At 42.8% G+C, this 20,380-nt stretch overlaps 1 long non-coding RNA gene across 2 annotated transcripts in view; it reads left to right on the forward strand.

Annotated features, from left to right (window-relative positions):
• The first annotated feature begins 1,164 nt into the window (after positions 1–1,164).
• LOC122929634 overlaps positions 1,165–20,380 on the forward strand; it is a 49,416-nt gene continuing 30,200 nt past the window's right edge. The window contains exon 1 of one of the 2 annotated variants that reach the window (XR_006387991.1): positions 1,165–1,231. This is a non-coding gene — a long non-coding RNA (uncharacterized LOC122929634). The remainder of the gene's footprint in view (positions 1,232–20,380) is intronic. The other variant, XR_006387990.1, reaches the window with a different exon arrangement.

Raw genomic sequence — 20,380 nt, forward strand, 5'->3', positions numbered from 1 at the left:
ATTTCTGTTGAGACATTCAAATGGTAGAGTCCGAATTTGGCGTAAACAGAATGAGAACATGTCTCCATCTTGCCTTGTTACCACTGTGCAGGCTGGTGGTGGTGGTGTAATGGTGTGGGGGATGTTTTCTGGGCACACTTTAGGCCCCTTAGTGCCAATTGGCCATCGTTTAAATGCCACGGGCTACCTGAGCATTGTTTCTGATCATGTCCATCCCTTCATGACCACCATGTACCCATCCTCTGATGGCTACTTCCAGCAGGATAATGCACCATGTCACAAAGCTCGAATCATTTCAAATTGGTTTCTTGAACATGACAATGAGTTTACTGTACTAAAATGGCCCCCACAGTCACCAGATCTCAACCCAATAGAGCATCTTTGGGATGTGGTGGAACGGGAGCTTCGTGCCCTAGATGTGCATCCCTCAAATCTCCATCAACTGCAAGATGCTATCCTATCAATATGGGCCAACATTTCTAAAGAATGCTATCAGCACCTTGTTGAATCAATGCCACGTAGAATTAAGGCAGTTCTGAAGGCAAAAGGGGGTCCAACACCGCATTAGTATGGTGTTCCTAATAATTATTTAGGTGAGTGTATAATACTGTTGCTTGAGTTGTATCTTTGCTAGAAAAAGGCTCAAGTTTAGAGCCGAAACGTTGCACCACCTGGGTGAATAAAAGGTTCACTTACCTTTATCCATTGGAGTGCCGCTCGTTTTTCTGGATATAGATATATATATACATATATATATATATATATATATATATATATAGAAGAATCCAAGGCAGCACACAAATAACGATGAAAAAATAGGGTGTTTATTCCCCCATGTGTAGACATGTGATTTGTGTGCTGCTCATCTTTTTTCTTTTATATATATATATATATATATATATATATATATATGAATAGTAACTACTAGTGCCCCTTTTATTTTCTAGGCATTTATGGGTAGGAGGTTTGGATGATACTAGGCTATCTTGATGTGTAGCGCCTTGAGCACCATCCGGAATGACATAACAAGGCCGTACATGAGTTGCGGCCTGTGGAACGCATTAGCGTTCCACCGTAGATATGACGTAACCCTGAACTTCCAGTTTGCTGGTGGAATGCATAGTGTTCCACCGGTGACTTATCATCCGCCTTTTTATTTCCGGTTTGCCCGAACGCATATGCGTTCCATATCGGCGTCTTTGGATGTGTGTGTGTACTAATAATGAGCCAGGTAAGCCTTGGCAATAAGTACCAGCTTGCCCTAACACGCAAGATAGTTCTGGGGGGGGGGGTTACCTATAGGGAAAATATACTTTATAGATAGATTTTTCCCCTAATCATTAGACACACTAAAAAGGAAGTGAGGGGGTGTGGTTTGGGAACATTGACCTATTTAAAGGCGCCAGATATGAATGGTTTACTGAGACGCCTGCTATAAATGTTCCCACATCTGAGCCCAGGTCTCCTGGAGGGCCCCTATCTGAGGGCTTGAGTCTGTTTAGATTATCTGTAACAGTGTTATCTTTATGTAAAGCATCTAGAAGATCTCTACTACAATAGTATTGGATATACTTACCTTTGGTCCCCTGAGGAACCAGTATTTTGCTGGGGAAACGCTGCGTCAGGACGCATTTACAGAGGGACGTTTTGAATGCCTACAAGTGACTATTTACCCTACTCCTCGATTGTCACTGTATAATCTGGAAAAAAGACATCTGTCCATCCAGTTCAGCCTGTTATCTGGCAAGTTGATCCAGAGGAAGATAAAAAAAAAAAGTGTAAGGCCTCTTTCACACTTGCGTTGTCCAGATCCGGCGTGTACTCCACTTGCCGGAATTACACGCCGGATCCGGAAAAACGCAAGTGTACTGAAAGCATTTGAAGACGGATCCGTCTTCAAAATGCTTTCAGTGTTACTATGGCACCCAGGACGCTATTAAAGTCCTGGTTGCCATAGTAGTAGTGGGGAGCGGGGGAGCGGCATACTTACAGTCCGCGCGGCTCCCGGGGCGCTCCAGAGTGACGTCAGAGCGCCCCATGCGCATGGATCATGTGATCCATGCGATCACGTCATCCATGCGCCTGGGGCGCTCTGACGTCACTCTGGAGCGCCCCGGGAGCCGCACGGATGGTAAGTATGCTGCTCCCCGCTCCCCACTACACTTTATCATGGCTGCCAGGACTTTAGCGTCCCGGCAGCCATGGTAACCATTGAGAAAAAGCTAAACGTCGCATCCGGCAATGCGCCGAAACGACGTTTAGCTTAAGGCCAGATCCGGATCAATGCCTTTCAATGGGCATTCATTCCGGATCCGGCCTTGCGGCAAGTGTTCCGGATTTTTGGCCGGAGCAAAAAGCGCAGCATGCTGCGCTATTTGCTGCGGCCAAAAAACGTTCCGTTCTGGAACGGAAGACATCCTGATGCATCCTGAAGGACGGACTGTCCATTCAGAATGCATTAGGATAATCCTGATCAGTATTCTTCCGGCATAGAGCCCCGACGACGGAACTCTATGCCGGAAGACAATAACGCAGATGTGAAAGAGCCCTAAGATAGAAGCAAATTTTCCTCATTTTAGTCAGAACACTTCCTGGATTAACGACCCTTCTGGAGAAATCAGAGGATGTCGCCTCATCACAGTCACAGTCCTGGGGATAAATAGATGATGGAAGAGATCTCTCTACTGACCCCTGATATATTTATACATAGTTATTAGATTTCCTCTTAGGCTAATTTCACATTCGCGGTAGCCTTCTCCGGCAGGCTGTTCCGGCGGGTGAGCAGCCTGCCGGATCCGTGCTGCTGTTAGTGCAAGCGTGCCGCCAGAAGTTCACTCCTGCCCCATTCACTATAATGGCGGCGGGCCCGCCGAAACAGCCTGCCGACAAGGCTGCTGCTAATGTGAAAGTAGCCTTAGTCATCTTTTTTCTAAACTGAATAGCACTAATTTTTATAAGCTTTCTGGGTACCCTTTCCAGTTATTACTTTAGTTACCCTCCTCTGAACCCTCTCCAGCTCTGCTATGTCTGTCTTGGTCACATAAGCTAAGAACTGTACACAGTACTCCATGTGTGGTCTGACTAGCAATTTGTGAGGTGTCAGGACTATGTTGTCGTCATGGGTATCTATGCCCCTTTTGATGCAACCCATTATCTTATTAGCCTTGGCAGCAGCTGCCTGACACTGGTTTCTACAGTAATCCCTTTCACTACCAGCGGCGTACATGTACGGCGCTGGAGCGATGTGCGAACATGGCACCCACTCGCACGTGCAGCGGGCGTCATGGCCGGCAGATCTCTGCTGTTTCATACAACAGAGACCTGTTGCTAATTACCGTGACCAGCAATAATGCCAATCACGGTAATTAAATGCTTTAGATGCCGTGACCAAATGAGGTCACGGCATCTAAATGCCCAAAAACCTGGAAGCTCAAGCTACCGGGCTTCCTACCAATGCTCCGTGTGGCCAAATGGGGCATTGGTAATTGCGCTGAACACCTTCAGCCTCGCTGATGAGACTGAAAGTGTACCGGTTGCAATTCTGATTTTGGCCACCAGATGGCAGGCTAGGATAATAAATGAGCAAAATTTACTTCAATGGCAAATATAAAATCCCTGAAAGAACAAAAAAAATTAATAAATAATAAGCTCATATATAGTCAGGTCCATAAATATTGGGACAGACACAATTCTAACATTTTTGGCTCTATATGTAAGCTGTGTACCGGGGTGGGATCCCCAGGATACAGTGAAGTCACAGACAAGGAAAGCAACAATGATGCGTAGAAAACATGCATAGAGAACTCTATATCCCAGACCCACAGTCACTGTCCCTGCCCACTGAACAGGCCGAAGGCAGACACAGCAGAGCCTGCAAAGTCAATACTGCTCCGCAGAATGGTCCTGAACAACCTGGCAATACCCAACCCTAACTAGCTATCTAGTTTCAGGCCTAGGCTTAGTCTCTGTTTTTCAGGCGCCACTAGTATAAAGAATGGGAGTAAACGGGTGTACTGACCTGCGTCCATTCTGGGCCCTAGGATGCCGCTTACCCGGGATGGCCACCAAGCTCTCAGCAACCTTGCGGTCTTGCTTGATGATGAGGCTTTCTGTCCACACACTGGAACTGGTCTTCCTGGGACAACCTCTCTTTCAAAGAGCTTCAGTAAGGAGACGACAGCTACTCTCCTTCCTTTGAGTGTCCATTCACTGCCAGACATCTGCAAGCCAGGATGGAATCGGATTTAGTCCCTCACAGCACAATCCTTCCACCATGTCAGATCAACACTTCCTGGTTCACTCACAAGCAGCAGCATGAGCCCTCACCTACTTTACATATGCAAATCCCAGAGTGTGCTGGTTGTAGCTGCAAAACAGTGGCCTCTAGTGCCCGGAATGCCAAATGACAGTTTAATTACACTTTAAACATAAACCTTATACAGGCAGAGCTTATCCACAATCTCACATATACACCACCACAATGGATTTGAAATGAAACAAACAAGATGTGCTTTAACCCCTTAAGGACTCATCTCTATTTCACCTTAAGGACTTGGCCATTTTTTGCAAATCTGACCAGTGTCACTTTAAGTGCTGATAACTTTAAAACGCTTTGACTTACCGAGGCCGTTCTTAAATCGTTTTTTCGTCACATATTGTACTTCATGACACTGCTAAAATTGCATCAAAAAGTTAATTTCTTTGCATGAAAAATACCAAATTTACCCAAAATTTGGAAAAATTTTCAAATTTTAAAAGTTTCACTTTCTCTACTTCTGTAATACATAGTAATACCCCCAAAAATTGTGATGACTTTACATTACCCATATGTCTACTTCATGTTTGTATCATTTTGGGAATGCCATTTTATTTTTTGGGGATGTTACATAGCTTAGGAAGCAAATTTTAAATTTTCCAAATCCCACTTTTTATGGACCAGTCCAGGTCTGAAGTCACTTTGTGAGGCTTATGTAATAGAAACCACCCATTTCTATTGACCCCATTTTATAAACCACACCCCTCAAGGTATTCAAAACGGATTTTACCAACTTTGTTAACCCTTTAGGTCTTCCACAAGACTTCGAGGCAAATGGACATAACATTTAAGAATTTCGATTTTTTTGGAAAATTTTCCAATATAATCAATTCTTTCCAATAATAAAGTAAGGGTTGACTGCAATACAAAACTCAATATGGGTTGCCCTGATTCTTCAGTTTGCAAAACCACACCATATGTGGTCCTAAACTACTGTTTGGCCAAAAGGGAGGAAATATGGGTTTTGGAAGGCAGATTTTGCAGGACTGGTTTTGTTTATACCATGTCCCATTTCAAGCCTCCGTTGCACCTCTAGAATAGAAATTCCCAAAAAGTGACTCCATCTAAGAAAGTACACCCCTCAAGGTATTCAAAACTGGGTTTACAAACTTTGTTAACCCTTTAGGTGTTCCACAAGAGTTAATGGCAGATGGAGAAACAATTTTTGAATTTCTATTTTTTGGAAAATTCACCATTTTAACCCTTACTTTATTACTGGAAAAAATGGGTTAACAGCCAAACAAAACTCAATATGGGTTGCCCTGATTCTGTAGTTTGCAGAAACACCCCATATGTGGTTGTAAACTACTATTTGGCTAAACGGCCGGACATAGAACGGGAACGCCATATGGTTTTTGGAAGGCAGATTTTGCTGGACTGGTTTATTTACACCATGTACCCTTTCAAGCCCCCTGATGCACCCCTAGAGTAGAAACTCTATAAAAGTGACCCCGTCTAGGAAACTACTGGATAAGGTGGTTGTTTTGGGACTATTTTAGGGTAAATATTATTTGGTTGCTCTATGTTACACTTTTTTGATGCAAGGTAACAAAAAATGTAAATTCTTAAGTTGTTTCTACATTCGCTATATAGTTTTGTGGAACACCTAAAGGGTTAACAAAGTTTGTAAAGTAACTTTTGAATACCTTGAGGTGTGTAGTTTCTTAGATGGGGTCACTTTTTTTGAGTTTCTAGTGTAGGCTACATCAGGGAGGCTTCTAATGGGACATGGTGTAAATAAACCAGTCCATCAAAATCTGCCTTCCAGAAACCTTATGGCGTTCCCTTCGTTCTATGCCCTGCCAGTGTGGCTATATAGCCATTTGCGACCACATATGGGGTGTTTCTGCAAACTACAGAATCAGGGCAATAAATATTTAGTTTTGTTTGGCTGTTAACCCTTGCTTTATTACTGGAGAAAAAGGATTCAAATGGAAATTTTGCCCAAAAATTGGTGTTTTGGCACCGTTTTTTTATTTTATATTTTTAACGCTCTTCATCCGAGGGGATTGGTCAAATAATATTTTTATAGGGCAGATTCTTACGGACGCGGCAATATCCAATATGTTTACATTTTAAAATGTATTTTGATTTTACATTATATTACAAACCGGATTCCAAAAAAGTTGGGACACTAAACAAATTGTGAATAAAAACTGAATGCAATGATGTGGAAATGGCAAATGTCAATATTTTATTTGTAATAGAACATAGATGACAGATCAAACGTTTAATCCAAGTAAATGTATCATTTCAAAAGGAAAAATACGTTGATTCAAATTTTCATGGTATCAACAAATCCCAAAAAAGTTGGGACAAGTAGCAATAAGAGGCTGTAAAAAGTAAATTTGAGCATAACGAAGAGCTGGAAGACCAATTAACACTAATTAGGTCAATTGGCAACATGATTGGGTATAAAAAGAGCTTCTCAGAGTGACAGTGTCTCTCAGAAGCCAAGATGGGTAGAGGAACACCAATTCCCACAATGTTGCGCAGAAAGACTGTGGAGCAATATCATAAAGGTGTTACCCAGCGAAAAATTGCAAAGACTTTGCATCTATCATCATCAACTGTGCATAACATCATCCGAAGATTCAGAGAATCTGGAACAATGTCTGTGCGTAAGGGTCAAGGCCGTAAAACCATACTGGATGCCCGTGATCTCCGGGCCCTTTAACGACACTGCACACAAACAGGAATGCTACTGTAAAGGAAATCACAGAATGGGCTCAGGAATACTTCCAGAAACTATTGTCAGTGAACACAATCCACCGTGCCATCCGCCATTGCCAGCTGAAACTCTACAGTGCAAAGAAGAAGCCATTTCTAAGCAAGATCCACAAGCTCAGGCGTTTTCACTGGGCCAGGGATCATTTAAAATGGAGTGTGGCAAAATGGAAGACTGTTCTGTGGTCAGACGAGTCACGATTCGAAGTTCTTTTTGGAAATCTGGGACGCCATGTCATCCGGACCAAAGAGGACAAGGACAACCCAAGTTGTTATCAACGCTCAGTTCAGAAGCCTGCATCTCTGATGGTATGGGGTTGCATGAGTGCGTGTGGCATGTACAGCTTGCATGTCTGGAAAGGCACCATCAATGCAGAAAAATATATTCAGGTTCTAGAACAACATATGCTCCCATCCAGATGTCATCTCTTTCAGGGAAGACCCTGCATTTTTCAACAAGATAATGCCAGACCACATTCCGCATCAATCACAACATCATGGCTGCGTAGGAGAAGGATCCGGGTACTGAAATGCAGTCCAGATCTTTCACCTATAGAGAACATTTGGCGCATCATAAAGAGGAAGGTACAACAAAGAAGGCCCAAGACGATTGAATATTTAGAGACCTGTATTAGACAAGAATGGGAGAGCATTCCTATTTCTAAACTTGAGAAACTGGTCTCCTCGGTCCCCAGACGTCTGTTGAGTGTTGTAAGAAGAAGGGGAGATGCCACACAGTGGTGAAAATGGCCTTGTCCCAACTTTTTGGGATTTGTTGACACCATGAAATTCTGATTCAACATATTTTTCCCTTAAAATGGTACATTTTCTCAGTTTAAACTTTTGTTCCGTGATTTATGTTCTATTCTGAATAAAATATTAGAAGTTGGCACCTCCACATCATTGCATTCAGTTTTTATTCACGATTTGTATAGTGTCCCAACTTTTTTGGAATCCGGTTTGTATCATTTTAGGGAAAAAAAAAAATTCTGTATCTCCATAGCCTGGGAGCTGGCGGGATGAGATGGCTGTTTTATTGGCACTAATTTGGGGTGCACATGACATTTTGATCGCTCGCTATTACACTTTTTGTGATGTTAGTTGTTTTTTTTTTTTTTAACGCTGTTCATCTGGGGGGGGGGGGGGTTAAATGTTATTTTTATAGAGAAGATTTTCACGGACGCGTCGATGCCCAATATGTATGGCTCTCAGACTGGAGACACTAAGCAGGCATTCTCAAACTGCGGCCCTCAGATGTAAAACTACAATTCCCACCATGCCCTGCTGATAGCTGTAGGTTGTCTGGGTATGCTGGGAGTTCTAGTTTTACAACATCTGGAGGGCTGCAGTTTGAGGATGCCTGCACTAAAACTAATATTTTTTGGGGAAAAAATTGTTTCCGTGTCTCCAAAGTCTGAGAGCCATAGTTTTTTTTTATGTTCTCTAGGGGACTGTTGGGGATTTTAAAAATGTAGTACTCCATGGAAGTGTGATACTCCCTGAAGCAATCGATAACGCAGAGGCCCGGATGATCGTGGGGCAAGTGTCACACTGAGTGGTGGTGCCCTTCCGTATCCCCCTCCTGTGACACACTCTGCACTTTTTTTGGGTTCGTCCCTTCTTTCCAGTATCGGAGACCACACCTGGAAAATGTTGGCCAGGGACAATCCTGGCGCCTCCAATTCCCGAGGTACTCTGGCCTGCTCTTTCCCGGTCTGAAAAAAAATCTGGTCCTTGAGGACTGCCTCATAGAATTGGAGGAATGTCCCTGTACTGCCAGCGCTTCTGGATAGTACAAAAGCGTTGTACAAGGCAACCTGTACCAAGTAGACCACAACTTTTTTGTACCATGCCCGGGTTTTGCGCATTGCATTATATGGCTTGAGGACGTAATAAGAGAGATCAACTCTTCCCATATACCGATTGTAGTCGACGATACAATCGGGCTTAAGGACCGTTGCCGCAGTACCTCACACAGGGACAGGGATGATGCTGTTACTGTGGATTGTGGACAGTATAAGGACATCCCTCTAGTCCTTATACCTGACCAGCAACAGGTTTCCACTGGTAAGGGCACGGGTCTCACCCCTGGGGATAGGTACCTGGAGGGGGTGGGTAGGGAGGCTGCGTTGATTTTTCCGCACGGTCCCACAAGCGGACGTAGATCTGGCGGCAAGGGACCTGAACAAGGGAATGCTGGTATAAAAGTTATCCACGTACAAGTGGTAACCCTTATCTAGCAGTGGGTGCATAAGGTCCCACACGAGTTTCCCGCTAACACCCAGAGTGGGAGGACATTCTGGGGGTTGAATATGGGAATCTCACCCCTCATACACACGAAATTTGTAAGTGTACCCTGAGGTACTCTCACAAATTTTGTACATTTTCACGTTATACCTCGCCCGCTTAGTGTCATTCAGCAGCAGGTGGGCAGGGGAGTGGCTATAGCTCTGAATTAAATATACGCTGGACTTAATGACATCACGCCGGACTTGAATCAGCTCATTAGCATGCGGCATCTTTGTGTGTATATTATGAGGTAACCATCTGTCACACTAGTAAGTGAATACATCTAAGGTACTTTTTAGTAGTTAATGATTGTATATAATTAGATTATAATCAAATATCCACATGACAGGTTCCCTTTAAGGACTCGGCAAACATGGCGTACCGGTACGTCCTAGGTCCTTAAGGGGTTAACTGCAGACTGTCAGCTTTAATTTGAGGGTATTTACATACAAATTAGGTGAACGGTGTAGGAATTACAACAGTTTGCATATGTGCCTCCCACTTGTTAAGGGACCAAAAGTAATGGGACATAATCATAAATCAAACTTTTACTTTTTAATACTTGGTTGCAAATCCTTTGCAGTCAATTACATCCTGAAGTTTGGAATGCATAGACATCACCAGCTGCTGGGTTTCATCCCTGGTGATGCTCTGCCAGGCCTCTACTGCAACCGTCTTCAGTTTCTGCTTGTTCTTGGGGCATTTTTCCTTCAGTTTTGTCTTCAGCCAGTGAAATGCATGCTCAATTGGATTCAGGCCAGGTGATTGTCTTGGCCATTGCATAACATTCCACTTCTTTCCCTTAAAAAACTCTTTGGTTGCTTTTGCAGTATGCTTTAAGTCATTGTCCATCTGCAATGTGAAGTGCCGTCCAATGAGTTCTGAAGCATTTGGCTGAATATGAGCAGATAATATTGCCCAAAACACTTCAGAATTCATCCTGCTGCTTTTGTCAGCAGTCACATCATCAATAAATACAAGAGAACCAGTTCCATTGGCAGCCATACATGCCCACGTCATGACACTACCACCACCATGCTTCATTGATGAGGTGGTATGCTTAGGATCATGAGCAGTTCTTTTCCTTCTCCATACTCTTCTCATCACTCTGGTACAAGTTGATCTTGGTCTCATCTGTCCATAGGATGTTCCAGAACTGTGAAGGCTTTTTTAGATGTCGTTTGGCAAACTGTAATCTGGCCTTCCTGTTTTTGAGGCTCTCTAATGGTTTACATCTTTTGTTGAACCCTCTGTATTCACTCTGGTGAAGTCTTCTCTTGATTGTTGACTTTGACACACATACACCTACCTCCTGGAGAGTGTTCTTGATCTGGCCAACTGTTGTGAAGGATGTTTTCTTCACCAGGGAAAGAATTCTTCAGTCATCCACCACAGTTGTTTTCCGTGGTCTTCCGGGTCTTGTGGTGTTGTTGAGCTCACTGGTGCGTTCCTTCTTTTTAAGGATGTTCCAGTTGTTTTGGCCACGCCTAATGTTTTTGCTATCTCTCTGATGGATTTTTTATTTTATTTTCAGCCTAATAATGGCTTGCTTCACTGATAAGTGACAGCTCTTTGGATCTCATCTTGAGAGTTGACAACAACAGATTCTGAATGAAAATAGCACACTTGAAATGAACTCTGGACCTTTTATCTGCTCATTGTAATTGGGATAATGAGGGAATAACACACACCTGGCTATGGAACAGCTGAGAAGCCAATTGTCCCATTACTTTTGGTCCCTTAATAAGTGGGAGGCACATATGCAAACTAATTCCTACACCGTTTCACCTGATTTGGATGTAAATACCCTCAAATTAAAGCTGAAAGTCTGCAGTTAAAGCACATCGTTAGTTTTATTTAAAATCCATTGTGGTGGTGTGTAGAGCAAAAAAATTAGAATTGTGTTGATGTCCCAATATTTATGGACCTGACTGTATGAGCCACATAATGATAAAAAAAAATAATAATGAAATATAAAAGTTTAAATCACCCCCTTTCCATATAATTAAATTATTTACATATGTAATAAAAATAAATACCTAAATAACAATAAATATAAACATCATGGGTATCAACGCGACCAAAAACGCCCATATTATTAAAATAGAAAATAAAAAATCCAATACGGCGAATGGCATAATGGAAAAAAGGGTTAAAATCGTTTTCATTGCTACTCTTACCCAAAAAATGTTTATAAAGTGTGATCAAAAAGTTATGTACACTGCAAAATGGTATCAATAAAAAGTAAAGATTGTTCCACCAAAAATTTGCCCCTAAACAGCTCAGTAGACATAATTATAAAAAAGTTATGGGGGTCAGAATATGGTGACGTAAAAAAGAAAAAAACGTATACATATGGGGTATCCTTGTAATTGTACTGACCCAGAGAATGAAGGGCATTGGTCAGTTTTGCCGTAAACAAAACGTCGTGGGAGCAAAACCCATAAAACGGTGGGGGATTGCATTTTTTTTTAATTCCCACTACATTTTATGGTAGTATTAGAAAGTACAACTTATCCTGCAAAAAAAAAAAAAAACTCATACAGCTATGTGACTGGAAATATAAAAAAAAGTTATCGCTCACAGAAAATAGGGAAGAAAAATGAAAACGCAAAAGCGAAAAAACCTTCCTAAGGCCTTTTCCATGTCAGTGTTACCCAGTGTTTTACCATTTAGTATGTACTGGTGACTTGCATTATTCCTTCCCATGTGCATAACTTTACATTTGTTAGTGTTAAACCTAATCTGTCACTTTTCTGCTCAAGCCTCCAATCTATCCAGATCCATCAGTGGCAGTGGAAATGGCTGATGTCACCCTTCCAAGACTGATGGGCGCAACTATTGCTTATCTAAAATTATTGCTGATGTCTTTCTTCCTTTGCATTGTGTTAATGCACACCTGAATGCTTCAGACCAGCAATCTACCAAAACTTCTGCTTTAAGGCCAGACACACAAGCAAGTTCAGTGCGTGAAACTCGCTGCTTGTGGCAGTGAGAGTTTCTGTTCTGACCTCCGAATCTCCGATAGGATCCCACAGCATTCTAATAACTTATAATGCTATGTATATCTGTGAGACATGCAATCTATTGAATTACATGGACATAATGCTGTCAGTGTAATTCAGCAGATTTAGATAAATCATTATAATGCTGTGTGATCGTTTCAAAGGGGAAGAGTTCAGAACGGGAACTCTCAATGACACACACAGTGAATTTCTCGCTCTGAACTCGCTCGCTGCCCTTATAGAGATGGTCACACTTGCTGATGATCAATTAAGTAAGTACATTTGATTATCAGCACCTGACTGCTACATACCATCATAATTCCTATGGAAGCAGTACAGTAAGAGTGTACTTAATATTTCACACATTTGCACATCTGCATTTTGGCCTATTTTTGATAAATATATAATGACACTGTAATCTGTCATGTGTAAGAATAAGCGGACCAGTGGATGTTCAGGTTTGACAGGTTCGGCCAAACTTAAGTTCAAAGTTCGGTTTGGGTACCCCAACTTGACCCCGAACCCCATAGAAGTCAATAGGGACCGGAACTTCGCTGCTGTAGAATGTCTGTAAAACAGTCGTAGTAAGGGCTAGAAGGCTGCAAAAGGAAGCACAATGGGGGTAAAAGCAGCATAATTGCCCTGCAAACAAATGTAGATAGGGAAAGGACTTAGAATAATTTTTTTTTTATTTTTTAAATAATCTTGAACCAGGAGGTGGAGGTTCAAGTGGAGTACGTGGTTGAGGAGGTGGGGGATGTGGCAGTGTAGGTGGAAGAGGCGGAGGAGGAGGTAGCCAACACTGTTTTTGTGTTTTTTGTTCTTAATTTTTTTTGGGGGGGGGGCCAAAACATTGGGAAATGGCAAATAGAATGAACAAACTGCGCTGCAGTGTAACAATGACTGGATGCAGCCAGTATACTTCTCCACTCTGCCAATATAACACATAATAATCTTGAACCAGGAGGTGAAGGTCCGAGTGGAGGAGGACATGATCATGTAGGTGGAAGAGGCGGAGTAGTTAGCCAACACAGTTTTTTATGTTTTTTTTCTTCCTTTGGGGAGACCCCAAAACATTGGGAAATGGCAAACAGAACGAACAAACTGCGCTGGAGTATAACAATGGCTGGGTGGAGCCAGTATACTAGTCTACTCAGCCAAAAGGTACGGACAAGTCCTGTAGGATCCATGCCTGGTTCATTTTAATGAACGTGAGCTTGTCCACGTTGGCTGTAGACAGGCAGATACATCTATCCGTGATCACACCCCCTGCTGTGCTTCGCACACGTTCAGACAATGCACTTGCAGCAGTGCAGGCCTGCACCTCCAAGGCGTAAAGGGCAAGCTCAGGCCATGTGTCAAATTTGGAGATCCAGAAATTAAATGGGGCACACCCATCAGTCAGTAAGTGCAGACATGTGGACACGTACTCTATCACGGTGTTGCTGAAACGCTGCCTCCTGCTAATGCGGTCCGTTTCAGATGGTGGTGCTTAAAGTTGTAGGTAGTGTGCCGACGAAGGTTTTCCACATTTTGGCCATGCTAACCCTCCCTTCTGGTGTGGTGCCCCAGCTGCTTTGGCGAGTTCCTCCTCCTCCGCCTCGTGCTATCACCGAGCCCCCACTGTCAGGTGGGAATGCTGTCAGTAGTGCGTCCACCAGCGTGCACTTGTATTCACGCATTTTCCAATCACTCTCCAGTGACGGAAGTAAGGATGGCACATTGTCCTTGTAGTAGGGATCCAGCAGGAACCTACCCTCCGAGCCTTGTGTGAATGACTGGCCTGATAACCATGAATGATCCCTGTTCCTCCTCTTCCTCCTGTGCCACCACCTCATCCATTATCGCCTGAAGTGTTTTTTTAAGGAGGCATAGAACTGGGAAAGTAACGCTGATGACAGTGTCATCAGCTCTGGCCATGTTGGTGGAGTACTCAAAACAGTGCAACATGGAGGCCCACTTGTTGGTACTGTTCCACAGAGCAGCTTATCAGTGCGTTCTGCAGCTAAAACTCCACTATCGCTTGCTGCTGATTGCACAGTCTCTCCAGCAGTTGTATTTCTGTGTCACGGGTGCAAATGAGTTGTATCTCACCTAAAAAAAGGGTTTATGTCACACAGAATTAACAGAGAGATGAACTATTGTATTTGTGTCACGGACTCATGGATACAAAGAAAATGTATTTCACCCCAAAAAATGGCTATCGGTCACCTACAGAATTAACAGACAGATCATCTATTGTATTTCCGTGTCACGGATGCAAAGGAGGTGTACGTCACCCCAAAAAAAACGGTTTATATCACCTACAGAATTAGTAGACAGATTAACTATTGTATTTCTATGTCACAGATGCAAATGAGGTGCATCTCACACCAAAAAATGGGTTTATGTTACCCCCAGAATTAACAGACAGACTAACTATTGTATTTCTGTGTCACGGATGCAAAGAAGGTCTATCTCACCCAAAAAATGGCTATAGGTCCGACACAGAATTATAGCCAGATGAACAATAGTATTTCTGTGTCAAAGCCTTATTTTAGACTGCACCCAGAGCCTTATTGCAGACTGTCCCTGCAAAAAATTGTACAGACTGCCCCTACACAACAGTTTATGTAGACTGCACCCAGAGCCTTATCGCCTAACACTGTCCCTCACTTGAGCTGCGTCCTGTCCCTACACTAGTTAAAGCAGAATGGCGGCTCCACACATGATCCGACATTCATATGTGCTGCGCCGGCCAATCACAGCCATGCCAATACTGGGCATGACTGTGAAGGCTTTGAAGTTACACAGCTAAAAAGCTTTTTGATTGGCTGCACTGCAGCCTTTTAATAAACATTATTCAGCATCCGAACACGGACTTCTGTGATAAAGTCTGTGTTCTGGTTCGAGTGCCTGAACCTTGGATGTTCTGTACGGCCCCGAACTTTTCACTTCAGGTTCGCTCAACCCTAGTCATGTGTTGTTCTCATGTGTTGTTGTTCAAAGAGGATGTACTTAGTTTTTCTCATGACTGTGTAGATGTGCAGCACTCCAATATATGGTGAAAAGGGTGTTGGACCAGATTTATTCCTCAAGCAATGTTTCAGCCCAGCAAAATGAGGCCTTTGTCAAGCAATTAAGTGATGCCATGTGAGGATATATGTACACAAATGACAAATGTGCATTCAATTACATAATTAGATCAAAATATAAACAGAAATTGTTTAATATTAACATCCAGTGAGTGGTCGTGAGTAAATGAACCAGGTTTGGTCAAAAATCACTGCTGAAGTTATTCTTAATTTATAATGTGTAGATCGTGACAAAATAAAAGGTAACTCTAATCATTAAAAAAACAAAACAAATGCAGAAACAGCTGCATCCCAATCAGAGACATGTGTAACATGCTTAATAAGTAAATAGCCTCATTTTTTTTGACTGTTGAAAATTTAAAAAAGACCAATTGAGAAAGTAATTTTTAGGATAAGTAAAATGCAATGATAAACAGAAATTTGCCACAGAAGGTGTTCATAGCCTTTAAAGTTTCCAAATAAATGTGCATTAAAAACTACATACAGTACTGGTAAACTCTGTTCACAAGTACTTCCCTCCTGTACGTTGTTAATTGTCTAGCAACATAGAATTGTCATGATGACATTTATATCTATATACAGTGAGTATAAAAAGTCTACACACCCCTGTTAAAATGTCAGGTTTCTGTGCTGTAAAATAATAATAATAATAATAATAATAATGTGGTTGCATAAGTGTGCACACCCTCTTAAAACTGGGGATGTAGCTGTGTTCAGAATTAAGCAATCACATTCAAAATCATGTTAAATAGAAGTCAGCATACACCTGCCATCATTTAAAGTGCCTCTGATTAACCCCAAATAAAGTTCAGCTGCTCTAGTTGGTCTTTCCTGAAATTTTCGTAGTCGCATCCCACAGTAAAAGCCATAGTCCACAGAGAGCTTCCAAAGCATCAGAGGGATCTCATTGTTGAAAGGTATCAGTCAGGAGAAGGGTACAAAAGAATTTCCAAGGCATTAGATATACCATGGAACACAGTGATGACAGTCATCATCAAGTGAAGAAAATATGGCACAATAGTGACATTACCAAGAACTGGACGTCCCTCCAAAATTGATGAAAAGATGAGAAGAAAACTGGTCTGGGAGGCTACCAAGAGGCCTACAGCAACATTAAAGGAGCTGCAGGAATATCTGGCAAGTACTGGCTGTGTGGTATATGTGACAATAATCTCCCGTATTCTTCATAAGTCTGGGCTATGGGGTAGAGTGGCAAGACGAAAGCCTTTTCTAACGAAGAAAAACATCCATGCCAGGCTACATTTTGCAAAAACACATCTGAAGTCTCCCAAAAGCATGTGGGAAAAGGTGTTATGGTCTGATGAAACCAAGATTGAACTTTTTGGCCATAATTCCAAAAGATATTTTTGGTGCAAAAACACTGCACATCACCAAACTAACACCATACCCACAGTCAAGCATGGTGATGGCAGCATCATGCTTTGGGGCTGTTTTCCCTCAGCTGGAACTGGGGCCTTAGTTAAGCTAGAGGGAATTATAAACAGTTCCAAATACCCGTCAATATTGGCACAAAACCTTCAGGCTTCTGCTAGAAAGCTGAAGATGAAGAGGAACTTCATCTTTCAGCATGAAAATGACCCAAAGCATACATCCAAATCAACAAAGGAATGGCTTCACCAGAAGAAGATTAAAGTTTTGGAATGGCCCAGCCAGAGCCCAGACCTGAATCCGATTGAAAATATGCAGAGTGATCTGAAGAGGGCTGTGCACAGGAGATGCCCTCGCAATCTGACAGATTTGGAGGGTTTTTGCAAAGAAAAATGTGCCATGCTGAGTCATACCCAAAAAGACTGAGTGCTGTAATAAAATCAAAATGTGCTTCAACAAAGTATTAGTTTATGCAACCATATTATTTTATTTTTAGATTTTTTTCTTCCCTCTACCTAATAGATTTCAGTTTGTTTTTCTATTGAGTTGTATAGTTTATAGGTCACATTAAAGGTGGAAAAAGTACTGAAATTATTTATCTTTGTCTAATTTTTTTTACATCACAGAAACCTGCCTTTTTTATCCATTGTAGATGCATTTTTAGCCCCATTTAGGATATATTTGTGGTCGGATCAGCTATCAGAAAGGTGAACCTAACCTATCTAACACTATCTACAACAAGCAGTGGAGTTGTGCCATAACTGCCGTGGTAGGGCAGCCTAAAGGGGGCCACCCTAATGTGAAGTGACTGTAAGATGGTGTGGGTGGGTGGGTGAAATCAGCTGAATCAGCGTCAGCCTGGGCCCACAGGTGCCTTTAAATAGCCTAGTAATCAGCCAGCCTGGGCCCACAGGTGCGTATAATTAGCCTCCCCTCCCACAAATGCAGCAATATATTTGCTTAATACTTGTGGTCGGATCAGCTATCAGAAAGGAGAACCTAACCTATCTAACACCATCTACAACAAGCAGTGGAGTTATGCCATAACTGCCGTGGTAGGGCAGCCTAAAGGGGCCAAAAAGAGCAGACCTTAGTTTAGAGTAAATATATACATACCGTTACGACACCAGATTTTGAACGGAAAAGACCTTTCACGATGAAGGTGCGGAATATACCGTATATATCAGTGACTTCCATCTACCTTACCTCTTTGTCATGTGCACCGCCACATCGTTCTTGGAGATGGTTAAAGCTGATGCGATTGAAAGAGTGGCTGGTAACCAGGAACGATTTACTCCTATGTTTACTAACATATGACCATATTACGAGAAGGTCTGAATCCTGAGAGCTGCAGACTGAAACAAACAATGGTGAATCTGTTGGAAGGGCCTAGATGAACTCCAACCATCCGCCAAGGGCCCTGATCGGGCAACGACTGTTACTGGTGGCAAATACTTCACCTCTACTTATTCCCCCAGGTCACACTTTCTATTAAGGGCCAAAAAGTCAGATTAACAAGCTAATGTTGCCTGTAATAAGGACAGAACGTACACATGATACCTGCAGTTGTGACAGAAAATAAGCTTAAGGTTGTGAAAAACCATGTAGTCGTGATAGGACTTGTCGTGTCTGAAGACATGACGGACTTCGTAAACTTATTACTGTACCTCCTACTGGAAGACAGACCGATACCCAGGCCTGCAGGACACCAACACCCTCGGCCCAAGTTTGTAGATGAAGTAAGCATGCCTGGGAGAAGATTATGTCCGCAAAGGCAGGCTTGGGGTGACTGATTATGAAGACCCAACAACCTAGAAAATAAAAGTCAGGGAAAATAATAACGTGAGTGAGACACTAATGGCGCAAGCCACCACAAGAAAATTGTATTGCGAGCCACAGATGACTGAGCCATGGGAGCGGGTCTGAAGGCAGAAAAAGACATGGAACCTACTTGTTGTGGGACCACGCTGCCGGCCTCGAATGGCGGAGTTGTGTGTGTAAAATTTAAACGGCAAAGCCATGCGAGAGAGACTCTAATGGCAAAGCCATATGTGTAACACTAAACCAGAGAAGCCATGCGTGAGAGACTCTAATGGTGGATTTATTTATTTAAACCACTTATGCAGCACCAGTATGACTTGGGGACTCGCATAACCATGACTCTCTCCGACAATAAACCTTAGGACGCTAACCAGCCTACAACCATATTGTACCCCTAACGAACAACATGAAGAACGGTCATCGGGCCCCCAAAGCCATGAGGCCCCCCGAAGTCAAGAGACTGACCTGGATGACCTTACAGTGACGTGACCCAGAACTAATGGAAAATGCATAGACATTAGTGATCCGAACCACGTGCATAAACGAAACATTAAACCAACCGTGAAATTGAAACAGATGGGAGAAAAACCAAGAGCCAGAGGAATTGCAGTTCGCTAAGAAAAGACCCTTGTCATGACAAACTAATGAACAACTGTGAAAACATAGTAGGAACTTACTCCTATTGGCCCACTGACCTCTAGGGAGCTATTTGGTTAACTGGGGCGGGAGATCAATCTGAGTGAATGCGAACCAGAAGTAAAGGAGACCAGTCTGAGTGAATGCAAACCAGGACTAAAGAACACCATTCCCCCCCCCCCTTCGTCTCCCCCCCCCCCTCCAAGTGAACAGAAAAAGGTAGGCCTAAGGAATGTAACAAACCACCGAGGAAAGTAAGCCTGAAAAATAAAGCTGCTATGTTTATCGGAAGAGCAGTATCAGAGCGGTGTGCTGATAGCCCTAGTAAGAATACTGAGTAACCATTATGTAGAAATGAAAAGAAATGCAGCTTTAAGTGGAAGCAGAGTATAACACATGATGTAAGAACAAGTGGATGAATGCAGCTCTGGATGTGAGTGGTGCCTAAAAACATGGTATGGGCACAGCTCTATGAGAAGCATGGTATAAAGCAGCCGTATGAATGCAATCTTAAAGTGAGCAAAGTATAAATGTAATGCAACTGCATGAACGCAGCTCTAGTAGTGAATGGCGTATAGGACAAAATGTAAATGCAGACACGCTGATGTAGCTTTGAAGGTAACAATCCTAACCATAATCATTTGACCATTAGCGCCCAACCCCCTTCGCCCCAGAGCGCTACAAGTCACGGACCGTGTAACCAAGTCCGATCCTACCGTGAATGCCAGCACTCGCCTGGCACATTCTGCCATTGCCCAGGCGCAAACGAACCTCCACATGATGCTGCAGGAGTTTTTTTTTATTTTTGACCATTGATCCACATTTACCATCACTTAAACCCAGCATGCGTAGCTTGAGCCAACTGCAGACACGCGCCCCGCATGTAAACCAGGTATCAGAAAACATACAACCATGCCCACTCTAAGCACATGCTACCCAAATAACTGTATGCAATAGCCCCACCAGGCCTCTGAATAGCCAGACAAACAATACAAACAACCATGGTTCGATCATTAGCACCCCAACTCTGCTTCATCTCAGAGCGCTACATGTTGCGGACCACAGCGTGGGTCCCGTCCAAACAACTCCAATCCTACCATGAATACCAGCGCCCTCCTGAGACA

Source organism: Bufo gargarizans, chromosome 2 (assembly GCF_014858855.1).
Source record: "Bufo gargarizans isolate SCDJY-AF-19 chromosome 2, ASM1485885v1, whole genome shotgun sequence".
Classification (NCBI taxonomy): domain Eukaryota; kingdom Metazoa; phylum Chordata; class Amphibia; order Anura; family Bufonidae; genus Bufo; species Bufo gargarizans.